The sequence below is a fragment of the Leuresthes tenuis genome, unplaced genomic scaffold (assembly GCF_036924035.1).
Source record: "Leuresthes tenuis unplaced genomic scaffold, fLeuTen1.0.hap1 SCAF_18, whole genome shotgun sequence".
In the NCBI taxonomy this organism is placed as follows: Eukaryota; Metazoa; Chordata; class Actinopteri; order Atheriniformes; family Atherinopsidae; genus Leuresthes; species Leuresthes tenuis.
Window position 1 is genome coordinate 28,799,609 of NW_027325372.1, and position 16,322 is coordinate 28,815,930.

Here is a 16,322-nt window from a genome sequence, read left to right on the forward strand (position 1 = left end):
AACTTCTTCTACTGCAAAGTCCAATGTTTTTCTTTGTTGAAGTCGATCTAGACATTGATGAATATGGAAGGACAAAGCAGTTTTAACTTGGTTTGAGCAAAGCAATTCATTTTATAGCAAAATCCGAAATCGTGCAGAACTCATGAAAGCAGGCTTATACTCGGATTCCTGAAACTTTAGATTTGCTCTTTCTTTTACTGCAAAGTACAACGTTATTTTCTTGTTTAAATATTTCTAGACATGGTAAATATGAAGGACAAATCAGTTTTAACATAGTTTGAGTGAAGTAATGCATTTTATAAGCAAAATCCCAAATCATGCAGAACTCACGAAATGCTTTTTCTCGCTTTTCACTGCTTTTTACAAACTTTGGTCGGACGTTCACACCTTCTTGCATCCGAACACCTCCGCTTCCGCTTTTGATGATGTATATTCGGGCATTCGAACCTTTTTTTACCCGCTTTTTACAAACCATTGTCGGACTTTCACACATTCTTGCAGCCGAACACCATCTCTCCCACTTTTGATGATGTATGGTCTAGTATTCTTACCTTTTCTAACACATTTTTCAGCAATTATGGTCGGACATTCACACCTACTCACAGCTGGACACCTCCGCTCCCGCTTTTGATGATGTATAGTCGGGCTTTCGAGCCTTTTCTTACCCGGTTTTTACAAATTATGGTTGGACATTCAGACCTTGCAGCCGAACACCTCCGCTCTCTCTTTTGATCATACATTGTTGGGCATTCGCACCTTGTCTTACCCGCTTTTTACAAACTATAGTCAGACATTCACACCTTGCAGCTGAACCTCCGCTCCCTGTTTTGATCATGTATGGTCTGGCAATACTACCTTTTCTTCCCCCGTTTGTGAGTAATTATGGCTGGACATTCACACCTACTTGCAGTCGAACAGCTCTGCTCCCGCTTTTGATTATGTTTGGTTGGATATTCGAACCTTTTCTTAACTGCTTTTTACAAACCATGGTCGGACTTTCACACCTTCTTGTAGCCGAACAACTCCGCTCCCGCTATTGATTGTGTACAGTCGGGTATTTTAACCTTTTCTTACCCGCTTTTTACCAACTATGGTCGGACATTCACACCTTCGTACAGCGGAACACCTCCGCTCCCGCTTTTTATGGTGTATAGTCGGGCATTCAAACCTTTTCTTACCCGCTATTTACAAACTATGGTAGGACATTCAAACCTTCGTGTATCCGAAAACCTCCGCTCTGTCTTTTGATCATACATTGTCGGACATTCGCACCTTTTCTTACCCGCTTTTTACAAACCATGGTCAGACTGTCACACCTTCTTGTAGCCGAACACATCCGCTCCCGCTATTGATTGTGTACAGTCGGGTATTTTAACCTTTTCTTACCCGCTTTTTACCAAGTATGGTCGGACATTCACACCTTCGTACAGCGGAACACCTCCGCTCCCTCTTTTGATGGTGTATGTTCGGGCATTCAAACCTTTTCTTACCCGCTTTTTCCAAACTATGGTCGGCTATTCACAGCTTCCTCTCCACCATACTTGTATGGTGGGATATTCACACCCACTTGCATCCGAAAACCTCCGCCCCAAATTTTGTTGATATTTAGTCGGACATTCGCACCTTACCCGCTTTTGGCAAACTATGGCCTTCTTGCAGCCAAACAACTCTGATCTTGCTTTTGATGATGTAAGGTTGGGCATTCAGACCTTGCTTCACCTGCTTTTCACCAAATATAGTCGGAAATTCACACCTTCTTGCAGCCGAACACTTCCGCTCCACCTTTTAGTGTTCTATCACACCTTTTTTTTCACCGCATTTTATACATTATGGTTGGAAATTTTCAACCACTTTCATCCGAAGACCTCTCCTCCCGCTTTTGTTAATATATTTGAACTTTAGTTTGACATTCAAACCTTCTTGCAGCTGAACCACCTCCGCTCCCTGTTTTGATCATATATGGTCTGGCAATACTACCTTTTCTTACCCGTTTGTGAGTAATTATGGCTGGACATTCACACCTACTTGCAGCCGAACACAACCTCTCTCGCTTTTGATGATGTATGGACCGGCATTTTTACCTTTTCTAACACATTTTTCAGCAATTATGGTCGGAGATTCACACCTACTCACAGCCGAACAACTCCGCTCCCGCATTTGATGATGTATAGTCGGGCATTCTCACCCTTTCTCATCAGCTTTTTGCAAATTATGATCTGACATTCACACCTACTTGCAGTCGAACAGCTCTGCTCCCGCTTTTGATTATGTTTGGCTGGATATTCGAACCTTTTCTTAACTTCTTTTTACATATTTTGGTTGGACGTTCACACCTTCTTGTAGCTGAACACTTCCACTCCTGCTTTTGATGATGTATGGTTGGGCATTCACACCTTTTTTTTGCCCATTTTTCAGGAATTATGGGTGGACATTCACACCTTGCAGCTGAACACCTCCTATCCCACTTATGATCATGTGCGGTTTGATTTTCGAAAAGTTTCTTTCATGTTTTCTAGCAATTATTGATGGACATGTAGACCTTCTTGCAATGAACACCTCCGCTCCCGCTTTTGATCATACATTGTCAGGCATTCGCACCTTGTCTTACCCACTTTTTACAAACTTTAGTCGAACAGTCACACCTTCTTGCAGCCGAACACTTCTGCTCCACCTTTTAGTGTTCTATGGGGTATTCACACCTTTTTTTTCACCGCATTTTATTGATTATGGTTGGAAATTCTCACCCACTCTTATCCGAAGACCTCTCCTCCTGCTTTTGTTAATATATAGTCGGGCATTCAAACCTTTTCTTACCCGCTTTTTACAAATTATGGTCGAACATTCACACCTACTTGCAGCCGAACACCTCCGCTCCCGCTTTTGATGGTGTATAGTCGGACTTTCGAGCCTTTTCTTCCCCGGTTTTTACAAATTATGGTTGTACATTCAGACCTTGCAGCCGAAAACCTCCGCTCCCTCATTTGATCATACATTGTCAGGCATTCGCACCTTGTCTTACCCGCTTTTTATAAACTTTAGTCAGACATTCACACCTTGCAGCTGAACCACCTCCGCTCCCTGTTTTGATAATGTATGGTCTGGCAATACTACCTTTTCTTACCCGTTTGTGAGTAATTATGGCTGGACATTCACACCTACTTGCAGCCGAACACCACTTTTCCCGCTTTTGATGATGTATGGTCCGGCATTCTAGTCTTTTCTAACACATTTTTCAGCAATTATGGTTTGACATTCACACCTACTCACAGCTGAACACTTCCGCTCCCGCATTTGATGGTGTATAGTCGGGCATTCTCACCCTTTCTCATCAGCTTTTTGCAAATTATGATCTGACATTCACACCTACTTGCAGTCGAACAGCTCTGCTCCCGCTTTTGATTATGTTTGGTTGGATATTCGAAACTTTTCTTCACTGCTTTTTACAAACTTTGGTCGGACGTTCACACCATCTTGCAGCCGAACACCTCCGCTTCCGCTTTTGATGGTATATATTCGGGCATTCGAACCTTTTGTTACCCGCTTTTTACAAACCATGGTCGGACTTTCACACCTTCTTGTAGCCGAACAACTCCGCTCCCGCTATTGATTGTGTACAGTCGGGTATTTTAACCTTTTCTTACCCGCTTTTTACCAACTATTGTTGGACATTCACACCGTCTTACAGCGGAACACCTCCGCTCCCTCTTTTGATGGTGTATGTTCGGGCATTCGAACCTTTTCTTACCCATTTTTTACAAACTATGGTCGGACATTCACACCTTCTTGCAGCTGAACACCTCCTCTCCCGCTTATGATGATGTGTGGTTTGATATTCGAAAATTTTCTTTCATGTTTTCTAGCAATTATTGATGGACATTCAGACCTTCTTGCAGCTGAACACCTCCGCTCCCGCTTTTGATGATGTATAGTCGGGCTTTCGAGCCTTTTCTTCCCCGGTTTTTACAAACCATGGTCGGACTTTCACACCTTTTAGTAGCGGAACAACTCTGCTCCCGCTATTGATTGTGTACAATCGGGTATTTTAACCTTTTCTTACCTGCTTTTTGCCAACTATGGTCGGACATTCACACCTTCTTACAGCGGAACACCTCCGCTCCCTCCTTTGATGGTGTATGTTCGGGCATTCGAACCTTTTCTTACCCGCTTTTTACAAATTATGGTCGAACATTCACACCTACTTGCAGCCGAACACCTCCGCTCCCGCTTTTGATGGTGTATAGTCGGGCATTCAAACCTTTTCTTCCCCGGTTTTTACAAATTATGGTTGGACATTCAGACCTTGCAGCCGAAAACCTCCGCTCCCTCTTTTGATCATACATTGTCAGGCATTCGCACCTACTTGCAGCCGAATACTTCCGCTCCACCTTTTAGTGATGTATGGTTGGCATTTGCACCTTTTCTTACCCTTTCTTACCCTACTGATTGCTTAAGATTAAGTTGTTTTTTTCTCAAACTACAACATTTTTTTATTTGTTGAAACTTGATTTGAAGTGGATAAATAAGGAGGACAAACAGTTTTAAGTCAGGCTGATAGAAGGAATTAATTTTATAGCAAAATCTGTATTTCGTCATATGTCGAGAGATGCTTATTGCTGAAGAAGTACAAAGTACAACGTTGTTTATCGTTGAAACTTGATTAGACATGAATAAATATGAAGGACAAAGCAGTCTTAACTTGGTTAGAGTTAAGGAATTCGTTTTATAGGAGAATCCGAATTCGTGCATAACTCGTAAAATAGAGCTTATTTTCGGATTCCTGAAGAATGAGTCTGGTTCTTTCTCATAATACAAAGTTTGTTGTTTATTGTTGAAACTTCATCAGAAGTGAAGAAATAAATGAATGCCTATCAACAAATGTGGGATCTAAACTCTAGTGCTTCCTCTAAAATAATTTCCTTTCTCAATTCAGAAATGTGTGTGTGTAAGTCACAACACCCGTGACACCAAAACGGCTTTCTTTTCTCTCTTTTCTCTACACTCTGCTCTGGGAGCGAGCCGAGTGTGGGCTAACCGGGAGAATTGCTTGAAAGAAACGCGACACCGAATGAGTGGTCAGAACAAAGCCTCAATACGGTGTTCCCGTGGTGTTTGTGGCTGCCTTGTCTTTTGCACAGAGTAAAAGACAAGGCAGCCATCGAATAGGGCCCGATTGTTCCTACTTGGTCAGCCGAGGAGCAAGGGGGGGGAGCAAGCGTCTCAACCAAGCAAATCTCACCAAGTAGGAACAATCGGGCCCTATTCGATGGCTGCAACACCTGAAAGAGATATTGATGCGAGACCCGATCAAAAGCTTTTTCAAAGTCTAAATTTAAGATGACAAGCCGGGTGTTTCTGTCTCTAGCGTAATCAATGATGTCTCGAATCAGTACGAGGCTGTCGGTGAGTTGTCTCTCTGAGATGGCACAAGCCTGGTCTGGGTGAATTGCCTCCTCTAAAACAGAGGACATCCGTGTCGTTAAAACCTTGCTAAAAAGTTTACAGTCAAAGTTTAAAAGTGTGATGGGCCTCCAATTCTTTAGGTCAGTCTTATCATTTTTATCAGAAGTGAAGAAATAAATGAATGCCTATCAATGCCTATCACATGTAGTGAAGCGCTTTGAGTGGTCAGCTAGACTAGAAAAGCGCTATACAAGTACAAGTCCATTTACCATTTACCAACAAATGTGGGATCTAAACTCTAGTGCTTCCTCTAAAATAATTTCCTTTCTCAATTTAGAAATGTTTGTGTGTAAGTCACAACACCCGTGACACCAAAACGGCTTTCTTTTCTCTACACTCTGCACTATGAGCACACACACCAAATCAGAAAGGGGCAAGCGTCTCAACCAAGCAAAGCTCACCATGGGGAAGGTGGCTATGCCAACTAGCCTGATGCCCTGCTCCCGCAGTGACGGATACTCGTACTCTGGTTTCTCTTCATAACGTACAAGTCTTTCGCCTTTTACTAAAGACTTCTGTGGAGAGCAGCACTAATGAGTTGTTTCTATTTTTGGCAGGCTTTACCTTTGCGGGTGAAGCCCTTTCTGTCTGTGCAAAAGAAATCTTGTTACTGTGCAGAGTGACTTCTCTGAGTAGAGTCGCCTTACTTGTTGCGACTGTGCCGATGTTCGAAGCTGGAGTGCAAAGTTGTTGCTTGAATGGTGCTTGCTGGAGCGTGCGGGAGTGCAAAGTTATACCATTTAAAAGGGCTGAAGAGTGCTCAGTGCAGCAGGTGGGCGGAGGTGCAAAGTGACACTCTGGTCACCTATGGCCATAAAAAGAACAGGGGTGTTAGCGGACAAGTGCGCATTGTGCCAGGAAGGGCCCTCGGACGTGAACCAGTGGACAGTTGTCGCTTCTCGGCCTTTTGGCTAAGATCAAGTGTAGTATCTGTTCTTATCAGTTTAATATCTGATATGTCCTCTATACGAGGACTACATATTAAATGGATTTTTAGCAATAGGAGTTGAAAAAGTAGCTTGCTCCGTTCACTCCAAGCATTGACCCCGTACTGCAGTGCCGCTGGGAACGGTGCGCTCTCCTCTACTCTTGTGAAAAAGCAAACAGCGGTGCAGGATGCAAGTTTCAGGGAGCCCAAGATGAAACTTTCTTTTAGTCTGCTGAGAAAAGAGAGTGAATGCGAAGTAGACTTTAACACGGCTCTGGGAGCGAGCCGAGTGCGGGCTAACCGGGAGAATTGCTTGAAAGAAACGGCATACCAAATGAGCGGTCAGAACAAAGCCTCAATACGGTGTTCCCGTTGTGTTTTTGTTGCTGCCACTGTTTGCTTTTTCACAAGAGCGCACCTGTTGAGGGGGGGCCTGGGGGGGCCTGGGTGATGGTGGGTCTCAGGCCCGGGCTGCTGCGACTGGTGTGACCGGGTGGTTTGTTTGTTTGTTTTTTGTTGTTGTTTGTTTGTTTTTTGTAGAGGTCCTCCGGAGTGGGGTTGGGTTGAGTGGGGTGGGGCGGGATGGGTACCTTCTGGGGGTACAGTAGCTCCCAGAATATGGCCGCTGCAGGCCCCGAGCCTGGTGGACATCAGGCCCTCCTGTCCTGTGTTGGCTCCCTGGTAGCGGGGATGCCTATTGCAGCCAGTCCCTGGCTGCCCCCAGTGTATATCCCCATACCCCTCTCCCTTCTGGCTCCTGTACACAGCACACACTCACACATGAAGGTTTTTGGGGGCGTGTGTGTTCGGTGGGGTGTAGTGGACTCTGCAGTAGTTGCACTCTGCAGTTCCCACCCCTGTTTTAATTACACCTTAGACATTACTACTTATCAAACACACTCACACACACACATTAGGTCTTGGGGGGTGGTTACACTGTATGGCATCTGGTGGGCGGGGCTCTTTGGGTATGTAGGCTGCCCAGAGGGCCACGCTCCCAGTTCTACAAGTTTGGCTGCCCCTCAATTTTAATTGCTCACTATTAGAAAATATTGAAGAGCCAGAAGGGTGAGGGGAGGGGTCTTCTTCGCACACCCCTGCTTCCTGGTTGCTGCTCGGGGCGGGAGGGGCCAGGAGGATTAATTAATTGTTCTGCTGGTTTGGGGTCTGTGGTGGCTGGGGGGCTGCTGGCCCCCTTGGTGTGCCCGCTGCACTACACCCCAGCGGAGTCGAGGGAGGGAGGACGTGTGGATGTATGGGACATGAAAGTGTGTGTGGTAATGATTGGGCCTGGATCTTGGACTTGCTGTCGCCTGGCCTGCCTGTGCTTCTCCTGATGGGGGGGGGGGCGGCGTGGCCTCTCTCCGCTGCTCGCGACTTCACCCACCTGTGGGCACGTCTTGACTCCCAGGGCACTTGGCCAGGGGTGCTGGGGCAGGCGCTGACCCACTGTGTGGCTGTCTGGGGCGCTTGGCCCTCCTGGGTATTGGGTGGGGCCTCTGCCGGGGGGTTTGGGGGCGCTCGGGCTCCTGGGGCCCGGATCCAGTGCACGGCCCATGTCTGGGCGGCTGGGGCCGGGCGACGTCGGTGGGCTGTTGCCCCTGGCTCCCGGAGGGCCTCTGCCCTATGCTTATGGGGGCTCTTTCCGGGGGCTTCCTCTGCAGTCTTCTGGGTGGATGCGTGGTTGCCCCTGCGGTGGGCTTCCTGGGTTCTGTGCTCTGTGGGGGCTGCTGGTGGCCTGGGTATTGTGGCCCTCTCTGCCTGCTTCTGATTGCTTGGGGGGGCTGTGGATTGTGGCCCTGTACGCTTATACACTCATAACTAAGCACGGTTATCATGTAGGTCCTGTGCCATGGGTGTTGCATGTTCTCACACACACACAACCACATTCATTAGTCCAGTAGCATGGTCGCTAAGCAGTTGATGTATTATCATGTCGTCTCAGGTCATCTATATCCCCAGCTGTGTTGTATGCGATGTATGTTCTGTTTTTCTCTTCTTTCCTCTTCTTCTTTCCTTGTCCCCCGGTCCGGTTCAGTTCTATTACATGTCATATATTGTAAACAGAAATAAATAAATGGGCATCAAGGGGAGCTTTACATTTATAAAACTTCCCTTGGCAAAGCAAATCTGTTTGGCATCAAAGGTATTCAGACTACAATTCTGCTGCCATAATGCTGAACACGATAAGGGGAAAAAAAAAAAAAGTAAAGAAGACAGTTCTGCCGAAAGCCAGGGACTAGACCTGTTCTAAGTTCTGTACTTTTTAAAAGGGAGCCAACACAGGACAGGAGGGCCTGATGTCCACCAGGCTCGGGGCCTGCAGCGACCATATTCTGGGAGCTACTGTACCCCCAGAAGGTACCCATCCCGCCCCACCCCACTCAACCCAACCCCACTCCGGAGGACCTCTACAAAAAACAAACAAACAACAACAAAAAACAAACAAACAAACCACCCGGTCACACCAGTCGCAGCAGCCCGGGCCTGAGACCCACCATCACCCAGGCCCCCCCAGGCCCCCCCTCAACAGGTGCGCTCTTGTTAAAAAGCAAACAGCGGCAGCAACAAAAACACAACAGGAACACCGTATTGAGGCTTTGTTCTGACCACTCATTTGGTATGGCGTTTCTTTCAAGCAATTCTCCCGGTTAGCCCGCACTCGGCTCGCTCCCAGAGCCGTGTTAAAGTCTACTTCGCATTCACTCTCTTTTCTCAGCAGACTAAAAGAAAGTTTCATCTTGGGCTCCCTGAAACTTCCATCCTGCACCGCTGTTTGCTTTTTCACAAGAGCAGAGGAGAGCGCACCGTTCCCAGCGGCACTGCAGTACTGGGTCGATGCTTGTGAACGGAGCAAGCTTCTTTTTCAACTCCTATTCTTAAAAATCCATTTAATATGTAGTCCTCGTATAGAGGACATATTAAACTGATAAGAACAGATACTACACTTGATCTTAGCCAAAAGGCCGAGAAGCGATAACTGTCCACTGTTTCAGGTCCGAGGGCCCTTGCTGGCACAATGCGCACTTGTAGCAGTGTTCTTTTTATGGCCATAGGTGGCCAGAGTGTCACGTTGCACCTCCGCCCACCCACTGCACTGAGCACTCTTCAGCCCTTTTAAATGGTATAACTTTGCACTCCCGCACGCTCCAGCAAGCACCATTCAAGCAACAACTTTGCACTCCAGCTTCGAACATTGGCACAGTCGCAACAAGTAAGGCGACTCTACTCAGAGAAGTCACTCTGCACAGTAACAAGATTTCTTTTGCACAGACAGAAAGGGCTTCACCCGCAAAGGTAAAGCCTGCCAAAAATAGAAACAACTCATTAGTGCTGCTCTCCACAGAAGTCTTTAGTAAAAGGCGAAAGACTTGTACGTTATGAAGAGAAACCAGAGTACGATTATCCGTCACTGCGGGAGCAGGGCATCAGGCTAGTTGGCATAGCCACCTTCCCCATGGTGAGCTTTGCTTGGTTGAGACGCTTGCTCCCCCCCCCCTTGCACCTCGGCTGACCAAGTAGGAACAATCGGGCCCTATTCGATGGCTGCCTTGCTTTTTACTCTGTGCAAAAGACAAGGCAGCAACAAAAACACCACGGGAAAACCGTATTGAGGCTTTGTTCTGACCGCTCATTCGGTGTCGCGTTTCTTTCAAGCAATTCTCCCGGTTAGCCCGCACTCGGCTCGCTCCCAGAGCCGTGTTAAAGTCTACTTCGCATTCACTCTCTTTTCTCAGCAGACTCTTGGGATTTTATCAATAAAATGAATTCCTTCACTCAAACTATGTTAAAACTGCTTTGTCCTTCATATTTACCATGTCTTGAAAGATTTAAACAAAAAAACCAACGTTGTACTTTGCAGTAAAAGAAATAGCAAATCTAAAGTTTCAGGAATCCGAGAATAAGCTTACTTTCATGAGTTCTTCACGATTTCGGATTTTGCTATAAAATGAATTCCTTCACTCAAACTAAATTAAAACTGCTAAACCGCTAATCTGTTACATGTAAGGCAGATGTCAAATTCACCGAAATAGGATCTAAGGGTATTCGGCCAATCGAGCTGTAGCAGCTTCGGTAAAAGAGTATAAGTTGAAGAGTTTGTGAATAAAGGTGTGCGCACACATAGTGAGCTGTAGGAAAATAGGCAGGGAGCAATGCCGGCTGGGGTATATGTTCTTGTTTGTTGTCTGACTGTTTGATTTGAATGTGTTGTGTAAGTGTCCTGTTGAATGTTACATGTTTGGGCTTTGACACGCTTCACTGTGGTTGTTAACTGTGTGGTGTGTCCTGAAATGTTATATGTTTGGGCTGTGTGACATGCTTAATGCTTGTCAGTAGCTACCCACTTATTCATATATAGCAACTGACAACGTAAGAAGTCCGGACATACTTTGATAGAGTAGTTGTAGAAGTATCCTTATTGATAATAGATAAACTAATTCATAGTGATAGAACAGTAGATGAACAGGTGCCTGCACATGTCTCACGAAAATAAAATGGGTGTATCATTGCTGATGGCAGAGCAATACTGCCAAACTTATGAGTTCTTGTGGCAAACTTGATTCAGTGTCTTGACGTGTATACGCAGTTTCGCTGACTTGATTGTCACAAGAAACAAAGTGTGTTTGATAAGATCCGACCATTTTATTACGGGAGGATCAGTATGTATGAATTCTGATGTGACTGATAAACCCATTCGTATCTTAAGCACAATCTAATACGTGAGACAACGCCCTGACACACGATAAAAAAAAAAAGAGAGAGCGGTTTTGTGTCCCCACAGTCCATAATGTAGAAAAGAGAGAAAAAAGCCTTTCTGATTTGGTATGTGTGCTCATAGTGCAGAGTGTAGAGAAAAGAAAGCCGTTTTGGTGTCACGGGTGTTGTGACTTACACACACACATTTCTAAATTGTGAAAGGAAATTATTTTAGAGGAAGCACTAGAGTTTAGATCCCACATTTGTTGATAGGCATTCATTTATTTCTTCACTTCTGATAAAAATGATAAGACTGACCTAAAGAATTGGAGGCCCATCACACTTTTAAACTTTGACTGTAAACTTTTTAGCAAGGTTTTTACGACACGGATGTCCTCTGTTTTAGAGGAGGTAATTCACCCAGACCAGGCTTGTGCCATCTCAGAGAGACAACTCACCGACAGCCTCGTACTGATTCGAGACATCATTGATTACGCTAGAGACAGAAACACCCGGCTTGTCATCTTAAATTTAGACTTTGAAAAAGCTTTTGATCGGGTCTCGCATCAATATCTCTTTCAGGTGTTGCAGCCATCGAATAGGGCCCGATTGTTCCTACTTGGTGAGATTTGCTTGGTTGAGACGCTTGCTCCCCCCCCTTGCTCCTCGGCTGACCAAGTAGGAACAATCGGGCCCTATTCGATGGCTGCCTTGTCTTTTACTCTGTGCAAAAGACAAGGCAGCCACAAACACCACGGGAACACCGTATTGAGGCTTTGTTCTGACCACTCATTCGGTGTCGCGTTTCTTTAAAGCAATTCTTCCGGTTAGCCCACACTCGGCTCGCTCCCAGAGCTGTGTTAAAGTCTACTTCGCATTCACTCTCTTTTCTCAGCAGATTAAAAGAAAGTTTCATCTTGGGCTCCCTGAAACTTCCATCCTGCACCGCTGTTTGCTTTTTCACAAGAGCAGAGAAGAGCGCACCGTTCCCAGCGGCACTGCAGTACTGGGTCGATGCTTGGAGTGAACGGAGCAAGCTCCTTTTTCAACTCCTATTGATAAAAATCCATTTAATATGTAGTCCTTGCATAGACATATCACATATTAAACTGATAAGTACATATACTACACTTGATCTTAGCCAAAAGGCTAGAACCAGAATCATTCTTCAGGAATCCGAAAATAAGCTCTATTTTATGAGTTATGCACGAATTCGGATTCTCCTATAAAACGAATTTCTTAACTCAAACCAAGTTAAGACTGCTTTGTCCTTCATATTTATTCATGTCTAATCAAGTTTCAACGATAAACAACGTTGTACTTTGTAGAATGAGAAAGAACTTCTTCAGCAATAAACATCTCTCGACATATGACGAAGTACAGATTTTGCTATAAAATGAATTCCTTCTATCAGCCTGACTTAAAACTGTTTGTCCTCCTTATTTATCCACTTCAAATCAAGTTTCAACAAATAAAAAAATGTTGTAGTTTGAGAAAGTACAACTTAATCTTCAGCAATCAGTATAAAAAGAGGTGCAAATGCCAACCATACATACCTAAAAGGTGGTAATCGAGCTGTAGCAGCTTCGGTAAAAGAGTATAAGTTGAAGAGTTTGTGAATAAATGTGTGCGCACACATAGTGTGCTGTACGAAAATAGGCAGGGAGCAATGCCGGCTGGGGTATATGTTCTTGTATGTTGTCTGACTGTTTGATTTGAATGTGTTGTGTAAGTGTCCTGTTGAATGTTACATGTTTGGGCTTTGACACGCTTCACTGTGGTTGTTAACTGTGTGGTGTGTCCTGAAATGTTATATGTTTGGGCTGTGTGACATGCTTAATGCTTGTCAGTAGCTACCCACTTATTCATATATAGCAACTGACAACATAAGAAGTCCGGACATACTTTGATAGTAGTTGTAGAAGTATCCTTATTGATAATAGATCACTAATTCATAGTGATAGAACAGTAGATGAACAGGTGCTTGCACATGTCTCACGAAAATAAAATGGGTGTATCATTGCTGATGGCAGAGCAATACTGCCAAACTTATGAGTTCTTGTGGAAAACTTGATTCAGTGTCTTGACGTGTATACGCTGTTTCGCTGACTTGATTGTCACAAGAAACAAAGTGTGTTTGATAAGATCCGACCATTTTATTACGGGAGGATCAGTATGTATGGATTCTGATGTGACTGATAAACCCATTCGTATCTTAAGCATAATCTAATACATGAGACAACGCCCTGGCACACGATAAAAAAAAAAAAGAGAGAGAGCGGTTTTGTGTCCCCACAGTCCATAATGTAGAAAAGAGAGAAAAAAGCCTTTCTGATTTGGTGTGTGTGCTCATAGTGCAGAGTGTAGAGAAAAGAAAGCCGTTTTGGTGTCACGGGTGTTGTGACTTACACACACACATTTCTAAATTGAGAAAGGAAATTATTTTAGAGGAAGCACTAGAGTTTAGATCCCACATTTGTTGATAGGCATTCATTTATTTCTTCACTTCTGATGAAGTTTCAACAATAAACAACAAACTTTGTATTATGAGAAAGAACCAGAATCATTCTTCAGGAATCCGAAAATAAGCTCTATTTTATGAGTTATGCACGAATTCGGATTCTCCTATAAAACGAATTCCTTAACTCAAACCAAGTTAAGACTGCTTTGTCCTTCATATTTATTCATGTCTAATCAAGTTTCAACGATAAACAACGTTGTACTTTGTAGAATGAGAAAGAACTTCTTCAGCAATAAGCATCTCTCGACATATGACGAAGTACAGATTTTGCTATAAAATGAATTCCTTCTATCAGCCTGACTTAAAACTGTTTGTCCTCCTTATTTATCCACTTCAAATCAAGTTTCAACAAATAAAAAAATGTTGTAGTTTGAGAAAGTACAACTTAATCTTCAGCAATCAGTATAAAAAGAGGTACAAATGCCAACCATACATACCTAAAAGGTGGAGCGGAAGTATTCAGCTGCAAGTAGATGTGAATGTTCGACTATAATTTGTAAAAAGCGGGTAAGAAAAGGTTCGAATGCCCGACTATATATTAACAAAAGCGGGAGGAGAGGTCTTCGGATGAGAGTGGGTGAGAATTTCCAACCATAATCTATAAAATACGGTGAAAAAAAATATGTGAATGCCTCATAGAACACTAAAAGCGGAAGTGTTCGGCTGCAAGAAGGTGTGAATGTCCGACTATATTTGGTGAAAAGTAGGTGAAGCAAGGTCTGAATGCCCAACCTTACATCATCAAAAGCGAGATCAGAGGTGTTTGGCTGCAAGAAGGCCATAGTTTTCCAAAAGCGGGTAAGGTGCGAATGTCCGACTAAATATCAACAAAATTTGGGGCGGAGGTCTTCGGATGCAAGTGGGTGTGAATATTCCACCATACAAGTATGGTGGAGAGGAAGCTGTGAATAGCCGACCATAGTTTGGAAAAAGCGGGTAAGAAAAGGTTTGAATGCCCGAACATACACCATCAAAAGAGGGAGCGGAGGTGTTCCGCTGTACAAAGGTGTGAATGTCCGACCATAGTTGGTAAAAAGCGGGTAAGAAAAGGTTAAAATACCCGACTGTACACAATCAATAGCGGGAGCGGATGTGTTCGGCTACAAGAAGATGTGAAAGTCCGACCATGGTTTGTAAAAAGTGGGTAAGAAAAGGTGCGAATGTCCGACAATGTATGATCAAAAGAGAGAGCGGAGGTTTTCGGATACAAGAAGGTTTGAATGTCCCACCATAGTTTGTAAAAAGCGGGTAAGAAAAGCTTCGAATGCCCGACTATACACCATCAAAAGCGGGAGCAGATGTGTTCCGCTGTAAGACGGTGTGAATGTCCGACCATAGTTGCTAAAAAGCGGGTAAGAAAAGGTTAAAATACCCGACTGTACACAATCAATAGCGGGAGCGGAGTTGTTCGGCTACAAGAAGGTGTGAAAGTCCGACCATGGTTTGTAGAAACCGGGAAGAAAAGGCTCGAAAGCCCGACTATACACCATCAAAAAGAAGGTTTGAATGTCCATCAATAATTGCTTTAAAACAAGAAAGTACATTTTCGAATATCAAACCGCACATGATCATAAGCGGGAGAGGAGGTGTTCGGCTGCAAGAAGGTGTGAATGTCCACCCATAATTCATGAAAAATGGGTAAAAAAAAGGTGCGAATGCCTAACAATAAATTATCAAAAGCAGGTGTGAATGTCAGATCATAATTTGTAAAAAGCTGATGAGAAAGGGTGAGAATGCCCGACTATACACCATCAAATGCGGGAGCGGAGGTGTTCGGCTCTGAGTAGGTGTGAATGTCCGACCATAATTGCTGAAGAATGTGTTAGAAAAGGTAAGAATGCTGGACCATACATCATCAAAAGCGGGAGAGGTGGTGTTCGGCTGCAAAAAGGTGTGACTGTTCGACTAAAGTTTGTAAAAAGTGGGTAAGACAAGGTGCGAATGCCTGACAATGTATGATCAAAAGCGGGAGCGGAGGTGTTCAGCTGCAAGAAGGTCTACATGTCCATCAATAATTGCTAGAAAACATGAAAGAAACTTTTCGAAAATCAAACCGCCCATGATCATAAGTCGGATAGGAGGTGTTCAGCTGCAAGGTGTGAATGTCCAGCCATAATTCCTGAAAAATGGGCAAAAAAAAGGTGTGAATGCCCAACCATACATCATCAAAAGCAGGAGTGGAAGTGTTCGGCTACAAGAAGGTGTGAACGTCCAACCAAAATATGTAAAAAGAAGTTAAGAAAAGGTTCGAATATCCAACCAAACATAATCAAAAGCGGGAGCAGAGCTGTTCGACTGCAAGTAGGTGTGAATGTCAGATCATAATTTGCAAAAAGCTGATGAGAAAGGGTGAGAATGCCCGACTATACACCATCAAATGCGGGAGCGGAGTTGTTCGGCTGTGAGTAGGTGTGAATCTCCGACCATAATTGCTGAAAAATGTGTTAGAAAAGGTAAGAATGCCGGTCCATACATCATCAAAAGCGAGAGAGGTTGTGTTCGGCTGCAAGTAGGTGTGAATGTCCAGCCATAATTACTCACAAACGGGTAAGAAAAGGTAGTATTGCCAGACCATATATGATCAAAACAGGGAGCGGAGGTGGTTCAGCTGCAAGAAGGTTTGAATGTCCGACTAAAGTTCAAATATATTAACAAAAGCGGGAGGAGAGGTCTTCGGATGAGAGTGGTTGAAAATTTCCGACCATAATGTATAAA

At 44.2% G+C, this 16,322-nt stretch overlaps 4 non-coding genes and 1 pseudogene across 4 annotated transcripts; 2 read left to right on the top strand and 3 right to left on the bottom strand.

Moving 5' to 3' along the window:
* Window positions 1-5,921: 5,921 nt before the first annotated feature.
* On the top strand, window positions 5,922-6,035 carry LOC140276302 (U5 spliceosomal RNA). Its single transcript, XR_011908908.1, has one exon. It is a non-coding gene; the product is annotated as a U5 spliceosomal RNA (small nuclear RNA).
* A 316-nt stretch (window positions 6,036-6,351) lies between these two features.
* LOC140275918 (U2 spliceosomal RNA) lies at window positions 6,352-6,542 on the top strand. Its single transcript, XR_011908620.1, has one exon. It is a non-coding gene; the product is annotated as a U2 spliceosomal RNA (small nuclear RNA).
* A 2,643-nt stretch (window positions 6,543-9,185) lies between these two features.
* Window positions 9,186-9,366, bottom strand: LOC140276178 (U2 spliceosomal RNA; annotated as a pseudogene).
* Window positions 9,367-9,674: 308 nt separating this feature from the next.
* Window positions 9,675-9,788, bottom strand: LOC140276303 (U5 spliceosomal RNA). The gene has a single exon (XR_011908909.1). It is a non-coding gene; the product is annotated as a U5 spliceosomal RNA (small nuclear RNA).
* Window positions 9,789-12,059: 2,271 nt separating this feature from the next.
* LOC140276166 (U2 spliceosomal RNA) lies at window positions 12,060-12,246 on the bottom strand. The gene has a single exon (XR_011908845.1). It is a non-coding gene; the product is annotated as a U2 spliceosomal RNA (small nuclear RNA).
* Between the last annotated feature and the right edge of the window lie 4,076 nt (window positions 12,247-16,322).